We start from the raw sequence: 11016 nt of genomic DNA, 5'->3' as shown, positions 1-11016 counted from the left end.
AATTATTTTGCTACATGTGTGTATATGGCTTAATATATAGGTTGCCTATGTTTAAATGTCATGGTAATAGAAACATGTATTCTTTAGTCACTTCCTTCTTTCACCCAAACAATGTTTTTACTCCATATTGTATGTAAAGATCTATTTATTTCTATTTCTACATAGTACTCCAGCATTAAAAACATACCTAATGTTATTTATTCATTCTGCTGTTGGTAGACATTTAGTTTGATTTCAAGTTTTGCTATTACAAATAATGCTCCTAGAAGCATCCTCATAGAATTATCCTGGCATATGTGAAGAAGAATTTTTTCTTAAATATATCTAAAGTAGATTTATTGGGTCATAAGTAGGATGATAAGTTAGTGTATTGTTCAACCTGAAACATTTTGAAAAATTAAAGGGAGTAGTATTAAAGATTACTCTAAGGGGCGCCTGGGTGGCGCAGTCGGTTAAGCGTCCGACTTCAGCCAGGTCACGATCTCGCGGTCCGTGAGTTCGAGCCCCGCGTCAGGCTCTGGGCTGATGGCTCGGAGCCTGGAGCCTGTTTCCGATTCTGTGTCTCCCTCTCTCTCTGCCCCTCGCCCGTTCATGCTCTCTCTCTGTCCCAAAAATAAATAAAAAACGTTGAAGAAAAAATTTAAAAAAAGATTAAGAGAATAAGGGTAAACTGGGTACTCCCATATGTATGGCTTCCCACGTCACAGTAGGTTCAAATTTGGTGGCTAATTTCAAATGGTTTTCCTAAGTTTTACCAATTTAAACTCCCATCAGTCATGTCTAAGAGTTCTTTTGCTCTCCATTTTTATCAAGGACGTTAAACAGGCTATTTCTCTGCTATTTATTAAGATTGAATTTTTGTTTTTGTTTTTACATGCACTAGTCACTTATTTTTCCTCTTAAATATTTATATAATAATTATTTATATTTTTTGCCCACTTTTCTATTAGAACGTTTGCCTTTTTCTTATTTTATAGGAGTCCCATTAATCATAAAGTTTTCCTATATGCGTGGCTATATTTCTGAAATATTTATTCTTTTTATGTTTATCCTTGTGACAATACCACAATATCATAATTACAAAATTATGATAAATTTGACGTTCTGTAGTTTTCCTGTGACATAAATATATTTCCATTTTTCTTGCCAGATATTCACTGAGTCTTCTAAATATTAAGTGCTTTTAAATAGTTATGAAAAGTTCTCAGCTAGTATTCTATAATCATTACTTCTTCATTTCTGTCCTTATCTGGAAATCCAGTCAGATGCATGTTGGACCCCATAATTTCATTCATCCTCTCTTAATGTCTGTTTTATGTTTTTCTTTTCTCTAGTTGGGTGATTTCTTCAGATCTCTTTCAATTTATCAATTCTCTCTTCATCTATGTGTAAACTGCTATATTAACCTTCCACTGAATTTTGGATTTCAATTATCATGTTTTAAATTTCTACAAAATTCATTTGGTTCTTTACCAATATGGCTTGTTAATTTTACACTCTCCTTTTTATTTTTTTACGAAGTGCCCTCTATTTAATTTTTAAACATATTTATATTATTAATATTATAGTTTAGGTATCTTCAATGTTTGCAAATCTTGGTAAAATGTTCTTGTTACTTCTGACCCTTAAGCATAGTGGAATGATTTCCCATGTACTTAGTGAATTATGATTGTGATGTTCATTCCTAAACTCATGTGAAAGGAACATTTTCCTCCCTTTATTTTTTTTCCTGCTCCTTACTAAAGCAAAATAGGCAGTTTTTTGTTTTTTGTTTTTTGTGTGTTTTTTTTTTTGGGGGGGGAAGCATTTTGTTTTCCTAACTCACCAGTGAATGTATCACTTTTCAGGTGTCCTCGCTTTATTCAGAGATTTATGATTCAAATTCCCCTGAGCTGCAGGCTTTTTCTCTTACTCCTGGTTTTACATCGTTTAATAAAACTCCTGAAAATTCTGGCTTCAATTTGCTCAGCCCAGTAAATCACTCTCTGATCTGCTTGAAATATACAGAATGCTGTACTTAATAATTGAGAATACATGTCAATTATTTTAATTGAAAACATGACAATATAAATAGCCCACAAAGCAAATCTCAACAAAAGATAATGGGTTAAAATCACAAAGAATATGTTATTTGATGACAGTGGATTTAAGCTACAGGGGGAAAAACACTTTATAAAATTCTCAACAGCTTCTATTCCAAGCAACACACTTATAAATAACCTACACTTATAAATAACAATACAATTAATAAATCATGTTTGAAAGTAGAAAATACTTTTAAATATGACCTACATGATCCTATGGGTTATCACTAATGCTGTGACTGGAGGGAAATTCATAGCCTTACATGTATTTGTTAAGAAAAAAAAGCTTTCTGCCTGTGGACCCTGCCGAGTAAGCATTGCAAATATCTCCCCTTCCACCGCCATCATGTCTAAGTCAGAGTCTTCCAAAGAGCCTGAACAGCTGCAAGAGGTTTTCATCAGTGGTTTGATGAGAGTCTGAGGAGCCATTTTGAACATTGGGGAATGCTTACAGACTTTGTGGTAATGAGAGATCCAAACACCAAGCAATCCAGAGGCTTTGGGTTTGTCACGTATGCCAGTGTGGAAGAGGTGGATGCAGCCATGAATGCAAGGCCACACAAGGTGGATTAAGAGTTGTAGGACCAAAGAGGGCTGTCTCAAGAGAAGATTCTCAAAGACTTGGTGCCTACTTAACTGTGAAAAAGATTTTTGTTGGTGGCATTAAAGAAGATACATGAAGAACATCTAAGAGATTGTTTTGAACAGTATATGAAAATTGAACTGATTGAAATCATGACTGACTGAAGCAGTGGCAAAAAGAGAGGCTTTGCTTTTGTAACATTTGATGACCATGACTTTGTAGACAAGATTGTTGTTCAAAAATACCATACTGTGAATGGCCACAACTGTGAAGTAAGGAAAGCTCTATTTAAGCAGGAGATGGCTAGTGCTTCATCCAGCAAAAGAAGTTGAAGTGATTCTAAAAACTTTGATGGTGGTTGTGGAAGTGGTTTTGGTAGGAATGACAGCTTTGGTTCTGGAGGAAACTTCAGTGGGTGAGGTGGCTTTGGTGGCAGTCAAGATGGTGGTGGATATGGTGACAGTGGGGATGGCTATAACGGATTTGATGATGATGGAAGCAACTTTGGAGGTGGAAAGCTATAATGATTTTGGCAATTACAACAATGAGTCTTCAAATTTTGGACCCATGAAACGAGGAAATTTTGGAGACAGAAACTGTGGCCCCTGTGGTGGTGGAGACCAGTACTTTGACAAACCACAAAACCAAGGTGGCTATGGTGGTTCCAGCAGCAGCAGCAGTAGCTGTGGCAGTGGCAGAAGGTTTTGATTACTGCCAGGAAACAAAGCTTAGCAGGAGAGGAGAGCCAGAGAAGTGACAGGGAAGCTACAGGTTACAACGGATTTGTGAACTCAGCCAAGCACAGTGGTGGCAGAGCCTAGATGCTACAAAGAAGACATGTTTTAAACAATACTCATGTGTATGGGCAAAAACTTGAGGACTGTATTTGTGATTAATTGTATAACAGGTTAGTTTCTGTTCTGTGGAAATTGTAAAGCATTCCACAAAGGGTTTTAATGTAGATGTTTTTTTGCACCCATGCTGTTGATTGCTAAATGTAATAGTCTGATCATGATGCTGAATAAATGTCTTCAAAAAAAAAAAAAGAATAAATAAAAGTCAATGAGCTAAGAATTCATATGAAGAACAATTAAATCTAAATGAAGAATGAGAGAAATGATAAAAATTCATGAAGAAATTAATATGGAAAATATATTAGAGATTTTTTTAAAACTGAAAAATTGGTTCATTTAAAAGGTTAAATTGATAAATTTGGGGGAGACTAATAAGAAAGAGGGAGTACAAACAATATTAATGTAAATGTTAAAAATATTTAAATCCTACATATTTTAGGATTTTGATATAGAAATACTATAAACAACTTTGTGGCAATGAATCCAAAATTTAAATGAGATAAAAATATTTCTAAAGAGGAAAAGAATAAAAGAATAAATATTACATAAGAATAAAATCGAAACAGAATTTTAAAGAAAATTTAGCATAAAGAAATCTCTAATATCAGAGTGGATTATTGGATTATAAGAAATAAATAATTCTGATGTTACATAAAAATTTTCATATAAAACAAGGAAATGTCTCTCTTTCTCTTTCTCTCTCCTTCTTTTATTCGTTTCATAAGACCAGGATGTTCTACCAAAAGAAATTTAAAATAACAGTATCCTCATGAATATAGATTTAAAATCCTAAATAAAACATTAATGATAAAGTTGAATTTATATACAAAAATGCATCACAAACAGGTTGTGTTTAATTCTAGAAATTCAAAGTTTGTTCAATGTAAGAAAAAACAATCAGCATGCTATACCTTTATAGATTAAAATGTGTGTGTAGGGGCGTAATCACATGATCATCTAAACAGGTGCAACAAAGATATTTGAAAAAATTCAGCAATCATGCCAGAGATGAAATCTGGAATCAGATTGGAATCACTAGACTGGGAATTTAAAACAACTGTGGTTAATATGCTAAGGGCTCTAATAGATAGACCATATACAAGAACAGATGGACAATATAAGCAGAGAGATGGAAATTCCAAGAAAGAATTTTAAAAATGTTAGAAATAAAAACACTACAGCATAAATAAGAATGACTTTGATGGGCTCATTAACAGACTGGAAATGGTTGAGGAAATAATCTCTGAACTTGAGAATATGTCAATAGAAACTTCCCAAACAGATAAACAAAGAGGAAAAAATACGGGGAAGGAAGGAAGGAAGGAGAAGGAGGATATCTAAGAACTGTGAACCAAATACAAAATAAATAACATGTGTAATGGAAAACCAGGAGAAGAAAGAATGTGAGGAAGAGTAGAAGTATTTGAAGCAATAATGACTGAGGATTTCTCCAAATTAATGTCAGACACCAAACACAGATCCAGGAAGTTCAGAGAATACCAAACAGGATAAATTCAAAAAACAAACAAACAAATGACACACATAATTTTCAAACTACAGAAAATCAAAGATAATGTAGAATCAGAGAAAAATTTCCTAAATCATTCCATGAAGCCGGTATTATCTTAATAACAAAACCAGACAATGACATTACATAAAAATTACAGACTAGTCAATATCTCTCATGAACATAGATACAAAAAATCCTCAAGAATGTATTAGCAAATCAATCTAACAGTGTATAAAGATAATTATACACTTGACCAAGTAGGATCTATTCCAGGTATACAGGGCAGGTTCAATGTAATCTATCATATCAACAAGCTAAAGAAAAATCACATAATCATATCAATGGATGCAGACAAAACAGTTGACAATATAAACATCTATTCATAGTAAAAACTTTCAGCAAACTAGGAATAGAGGGAACTTCCTCAATTTGACAAGGAACCTCTACAAAAAGCTGTAGCTAATATCATACTCAATGGTGACAAACTGTAACTTTCCCCACTAGAATCAGGAATAGGGCAAAGATGTTCCCTCTCACCACTGTTTTTCAACATGATACTGGAAGTCCTAGCTAATGCTTTAATAAGACAATAAAGGGAAATAAAAGTTATACTGAGTTGGAAGGAAGGAATAAAAACTGTCTTTGTAGAGTACATGATTGTCTATTTGGAAAACCTGAAAGAATCAACCAAAAACTCTTGTAACTTATTAGTAATTATAGCAAGGTTGCAGCATACCAGGTTAATACAGGAAAGTCACTTTCCTATATACCAAAAATAAAGAAATGGAATTTGAAATTAAAACATAGTACCATTTACATTAGTACTCAAAAAGTTAAATTGTTAGGTATAAATCTAACAAAATATGTGCAAGATATATATGAGAAAAACTATAAAACTCTGGTGAAAGAAATGGAAGAATAAATAAATGGAGAAATATACCATGTTCATGGATAGAAAGACTCAATATTGTTAAGATGTTAGTTGGCCCCAACTTGATTGGTAGATTCAGTGAAATTCCAATAAAAATCTGAGTGTGCTATTTTGTGGTTATCGATAAACTGATTTTAAAGTTCACAGAGGCAAAAGACCCAGAATAACCAATGTAGTAGTTAAGGAGAATAAAGTCAGAGGACTGATACTTTTCAACTCTAAGACTTAAGATAAAACTACAATAATCAAGACAGTATGCTGTTGGTAAAAAGATTAGACAAACAGATCAATGGAAGAGAATAGAAAGCTCAGAAATAGGCTATGTAACTATAGTTAACTGATCATTGAAAAAAGTAAAAATGAGGATAGTCTTTTCAGCAAATGGTGCTAGAGCACCTTAATATTAATGTCCACATGCAAAAAAAGTGCATATAGATACATAGAAACAGACCTTACATCCTTCATCATATACACCCATACATACACCTCAAAGTGGACTATAAACCTAGATGATAAGCCATGAAAATTCAGAGGAACTTTAAATGCATATTACGAAGTGAAAGAAGCCAATCTCTAAGGGCTACAAACTGTGTAATCCTAACTATATAACACTCCGGAAAAGGCAACACTGTTAACTATAGTAAAAAGATCAGTTGTTGACAGAGGTCTGGGAGATGGCAATGGGTGGATAGGCAGAACAGAAAGGATTTTTAGGACAGTGAAACTACTGTGTATTATACTATAATAGTGGACACATGTCATTATATATCTGTCACAATACCAAGATTAAACCCTAATTTAAACTATAAATTTTGGATAACAATGATATACCAATGTAGTTACATTCATTGTAACAAACATACCACTCTCATGTAGGATTTTGATAGGGAGGCTAGGCATACGTGGAGGCAGGAAATGTATGGGAAATTTCTGTACCTTTTCCTTAATTTTGCTATGAATCCTAAGTTGCTTTAAAAATAAAAGCTATTAAAATTATATAAAAGAACAAGAAGAGTTAAGACAATGTTGAAGAAGAAAAAATACCACCTATTAAAACTTATTATAAACCTTTAATATTTAACACTGGAGTTACTGTAAGGATAGTAATTAATGGAGTTAGACAGAATAAAGAGCTAGAAACAGCCCATAAAAAATAGGCTTAAAAATAGCTCCTTGGCACAAAAACAGATACTCAGATCAATGGAACAGATAGAGAACCCAGAAATGGACCCACAAATTTATGGCCAATTAATCTTTGACAAAGCAGGAAAGAATACCCAATGGAATAAAGACAGTCTCTTCAGCAAGTGGTGCTGGCAAAATTGGACAGCAACATGCAGAAAAATGAACCTGGACCACTTTCTTACACCATACACAAAAATGAACTCAAAATGGATGAAAGACCTAAATGTAAGACAGGAAGCCATGAAAATCCTCAAGGAGAAAGCAGGCAAAAGCCTCTTTGACCTTGGCCGCAGCAACTTCTTACTCAACACATCTCTGGAGGCAAGGGAAACAAAAGCAAAAACGAACTATTGGGACCTCACCAAAATAAAAAGCTTCTGCACATCAAAGGAAATAGTCAGCAAAACTAAAAGGCAACTGACGGAATGGGAGAAGATATTTGCAAATGACATATCAGATAAAGGGTTAGTATCCAAAATCTATAAAGAACTTATCAAACTCAACACCAAAAAACAAATAATCCAGTAAAAAAATGGGCAAAAGACATGAACAGACACTTCTCCAAAGAAGACGTCCAGATGGCCAACCAACACATGAAAAATGCTCAACATCACTCATCATCAGGGAAATGAATATCAAAACCACAGTGAGATATCACCTTACACCTGTCTGAACGGCTAACATTAACAACTCAGGCAACAACAAATGTTAGTGAGAATGAGAAAGAGGATCTCTTTTGCACTGCTGGTGGGAATGCAAACTGGTGTAGCCACCAGTATGGAGGTTCCTCAAAAATTAAAAATAGAACTACCCTACGACTCAGCAATTGCACTGCTAGGTATTTATCCAAGGGATACAGGTATGCTGTTTTGAAGGGGCACATGCCCCCCAATGTTTATAGCAGCACTATCAACAATAGCCAAAGTATGGAAAGAGCCCAAATGTCCATTGATAGATGAATGGATAAAGAAGATGTGGCATATATACACAATGGAGTATTACTCAGCAATCAAAAAAGAATGAAATCTTGCCATTTGCAACTACATGGATGGAACTAGAGGGTATTATGCTAAGCGAAATTAGAGAAAGATAAATACCATATGACTTCACTCATATGAGGACTTTAAGATACAAAACAGATGAACACAAAGGAAAGGAAGCAAAAATAATATAAAAACAGGGAGGGAGGCAAAACATAAGAGACTCTTAAATATGGAGAACAAACAGAGGGTTACTGGAGGGACTTTGAGAGGGGGGAATGGGCTAAATGAGTAAGGGGCATTAAGGAATCTACTCCTGAAATCCTTGTTGCACTATATGCTAACTAACTTGGATGTAAGTTAAAAAAAAAAAATTAAAAAAATAAACAACGCCTACAACAAAAATGGTACTGCAAAAGAGATGAGAAGACATTCTTCCCCATAAATTGCATTGATTCAACTAGATATCCATAGCAAAAAAAAAAAAAAAAAAAAAAAAAAAAAAAAAAAAAGACTTGAAATTACTGCATGCTAACAAGATGTAAATCTAAGTGTTGGAAATTTCAAGGTAAAAATTAAACCAACCTTTTGTAATCTATGAGAATATCCTCATGAATTTGGGATAGGTAAGGATTTCTCAAACAAATCACAGCAGACTCTAATTAAAAGATTGCCAAAGTCAACTAGATTAAAATTGGGAATTTCTGATCATGGAAAGACAACTTTAAGAAAGTAAAAAAGATGGGACTCCTGACTGGCTCAGTCAGAGGAGTGTGCAACTCTTCATCTCAGGGTCATGAGTCTAGCCCCACATTCAGTATAGAGATTACTTAAATAAAAACGTTCTTAAAAAGTCACAAAAGAAAGAAAAGTTATTCAGCAACACATACACATATGCACAAAGTATATAAAGAACTTAAGGGAAATACAGACAATTCAGAAAAAAATGGGCAAGAGAATCAAATATTTCACAAGAGAGTGTTTCTAAATGGTCAATAAAGCTGTAACTCAGTGCTTCAACTCATTAGTCAACAGAGAAATGCAAATTAAAGATGAGGCATCACTACACACCTACTAAAATGGCTGGTGGGAGTGTAAACTGGTATATTCACTTTGAAAATATATTGACGTTTTCTACTAAATCTGAACACATATACCCTATGACCCAATAATTCCTTCTCAGTGTATACCCAACAGAAACATGTGCAGCAATAGAAAAGTACAAGAATATTTATAGTAGCACAATGCTTAGTAACCCCAAACTGGAAACATCCCTGATTTATAAACGGATAAATAAATCTGGTATATTACCATCGATTCCTAAACAGCAGTGAAAATGAACAGATATTATGCGCAAAAAATGGTAAATCTCACATTTATAGAGAATTTTGAAAACAGGCAGACATAGTATATGTTATTAGAAGACAGGAGAGTTGTTCACTTGGGTGAGATGGGAGGCTTGTGATTGCAAAAGACCAGGAAGTGAGACCTAGAGGTCAATAATGTTCAGTTTCTTCATCTGGTGGTGTTTTCACTTTGGGATAATTCATTGAGCCATTCACATATGAATTGAACACTTCTCTCTTTGCATGTTCTACTTCAACTAAAAAGTTTTTTGTTACTAACTCAGTCATTATTGACCAAGTAATCAATTATGAAATGCCTTATTGTATCATCATCATCATCATCATCATCATCATCATCAACAACAACATCATTAAAATATTGGTAACCTGGGCAGTATCAACGCTCAATTTAAAAAGTAAAGAATTATAGGGGCGCCTGGGTGGCGCAGTCGGTTAAACGTCCGACTTCAGCCAGGTCACGATCTCGCGGTCCGTGAGTTCGAGCCCCGCGTCAGGCTCTGGGCTGATGGCTCGGAGCCTGGAGCCTGTTTCCGATTCTGTGTCTCCCTCTCTCTCTGCCCCTCGCCCGTTCATGCTCTGTCTCTCTCTGTCCCAAAAATAAATAAAAAACGTTGAAAAAAAATTTTTTAAAGTAAAGAATTATAAATCAGATTTCTGTCCTTATGTGGATGGTCAAGGGCAAAATCATAACTTGATTTTTTAAAATTTCCACATAATTCTTATCACTTTCAAATGCCTACTACTGTTGAGTAGATTTACATGATATATCCCAGTGCTACTTCTCTGACATGTTTTCTTATTCTTCCCTTTCTTCACTCCTTTCCAGCAAAACTGGCCTCCCAGTTTCTCCATGTTCCTTCTTTTCCCTTCCATCTGGATGCAGTTCACTCAGATACTCAAATGCCTAGTTCTTTGACTTCCTTCAGATTTCTGCTGCAATATCACCTCTGCACAGCCTTTTAGGCTACCCTATCCAAAGTAACACTCTTTGTTTCTGGTCCCATAGCCTGGTTTATTTGTCATGGTAAAATGTATTACTACATGAAATTTTATTATATATTTATTTGTTATCATTTATAATCCCCCTTAAGTATAAACTCCATGGTCACAGGAACTTTGTTCTATTCACTGCTACGTCATTAGCACCCAGAACAATTTCTGGTACACGGTTGGTGCTGGATTATTTAAATGGCTGAATAAATGAATGGTTCATTTGCAATAAAGGCCAATGAAACACCACATGGACAAATTATTTTGTTGATTGGTGGCAATTCATTTGAACTAACACAAGACTCTGGACAACTTGGTGTTAACCCACCTTTGGTATATTTGAGCAATCTTAAACCTCAAAACTCAGACTTGACCATCCTCCTCCTTTATCCTGCTGTGCATATGCTATTGAATTGCACAGTCCCTGGCGGGAAAACATTAAACAAACAGAACCCTGGGTTGCTATGCTGTTAAAGCCAGAAGTACATCATTCATTATGTGAATAAAATACATAGAGAATAAAATAGCCACA

At 34.6% G+C, this 11016-nt stretch overlaps 1 pseudogene; it reads left to right on the top strand.

The window, feature by feature from the left end:
- The first annotated feature begins 2494 nt into the window (after positions 1-2494).
- Positions 2495-3534, top strand: LOC112868321 (heterogeneous nuclear ribonucleoprotein A1-like; annotated as a pseudogene).
- The last annotated feature ends 7482 nt before the right edge of the window (positions 3535-11016 follow it).

The sequence above is a fragment of the Puma concolor genome, chromosome D3, assembly GCF_028749965.1.
Source record: "Puma concolor isolate L17-30 chromosome D3, mPumCon1.1.hap2, whole genome shotgun sequence".
Lineage (NCBI taxonomy): Eukaryota > Metazoa > Chordata > Mammalia > Carnivora > Felidae > Puma > Puma concolor.
Note: the sequence above shows the minus strand (reverse complement) of the source record. Positions and strands in the feature narration are given on the sequence as shown.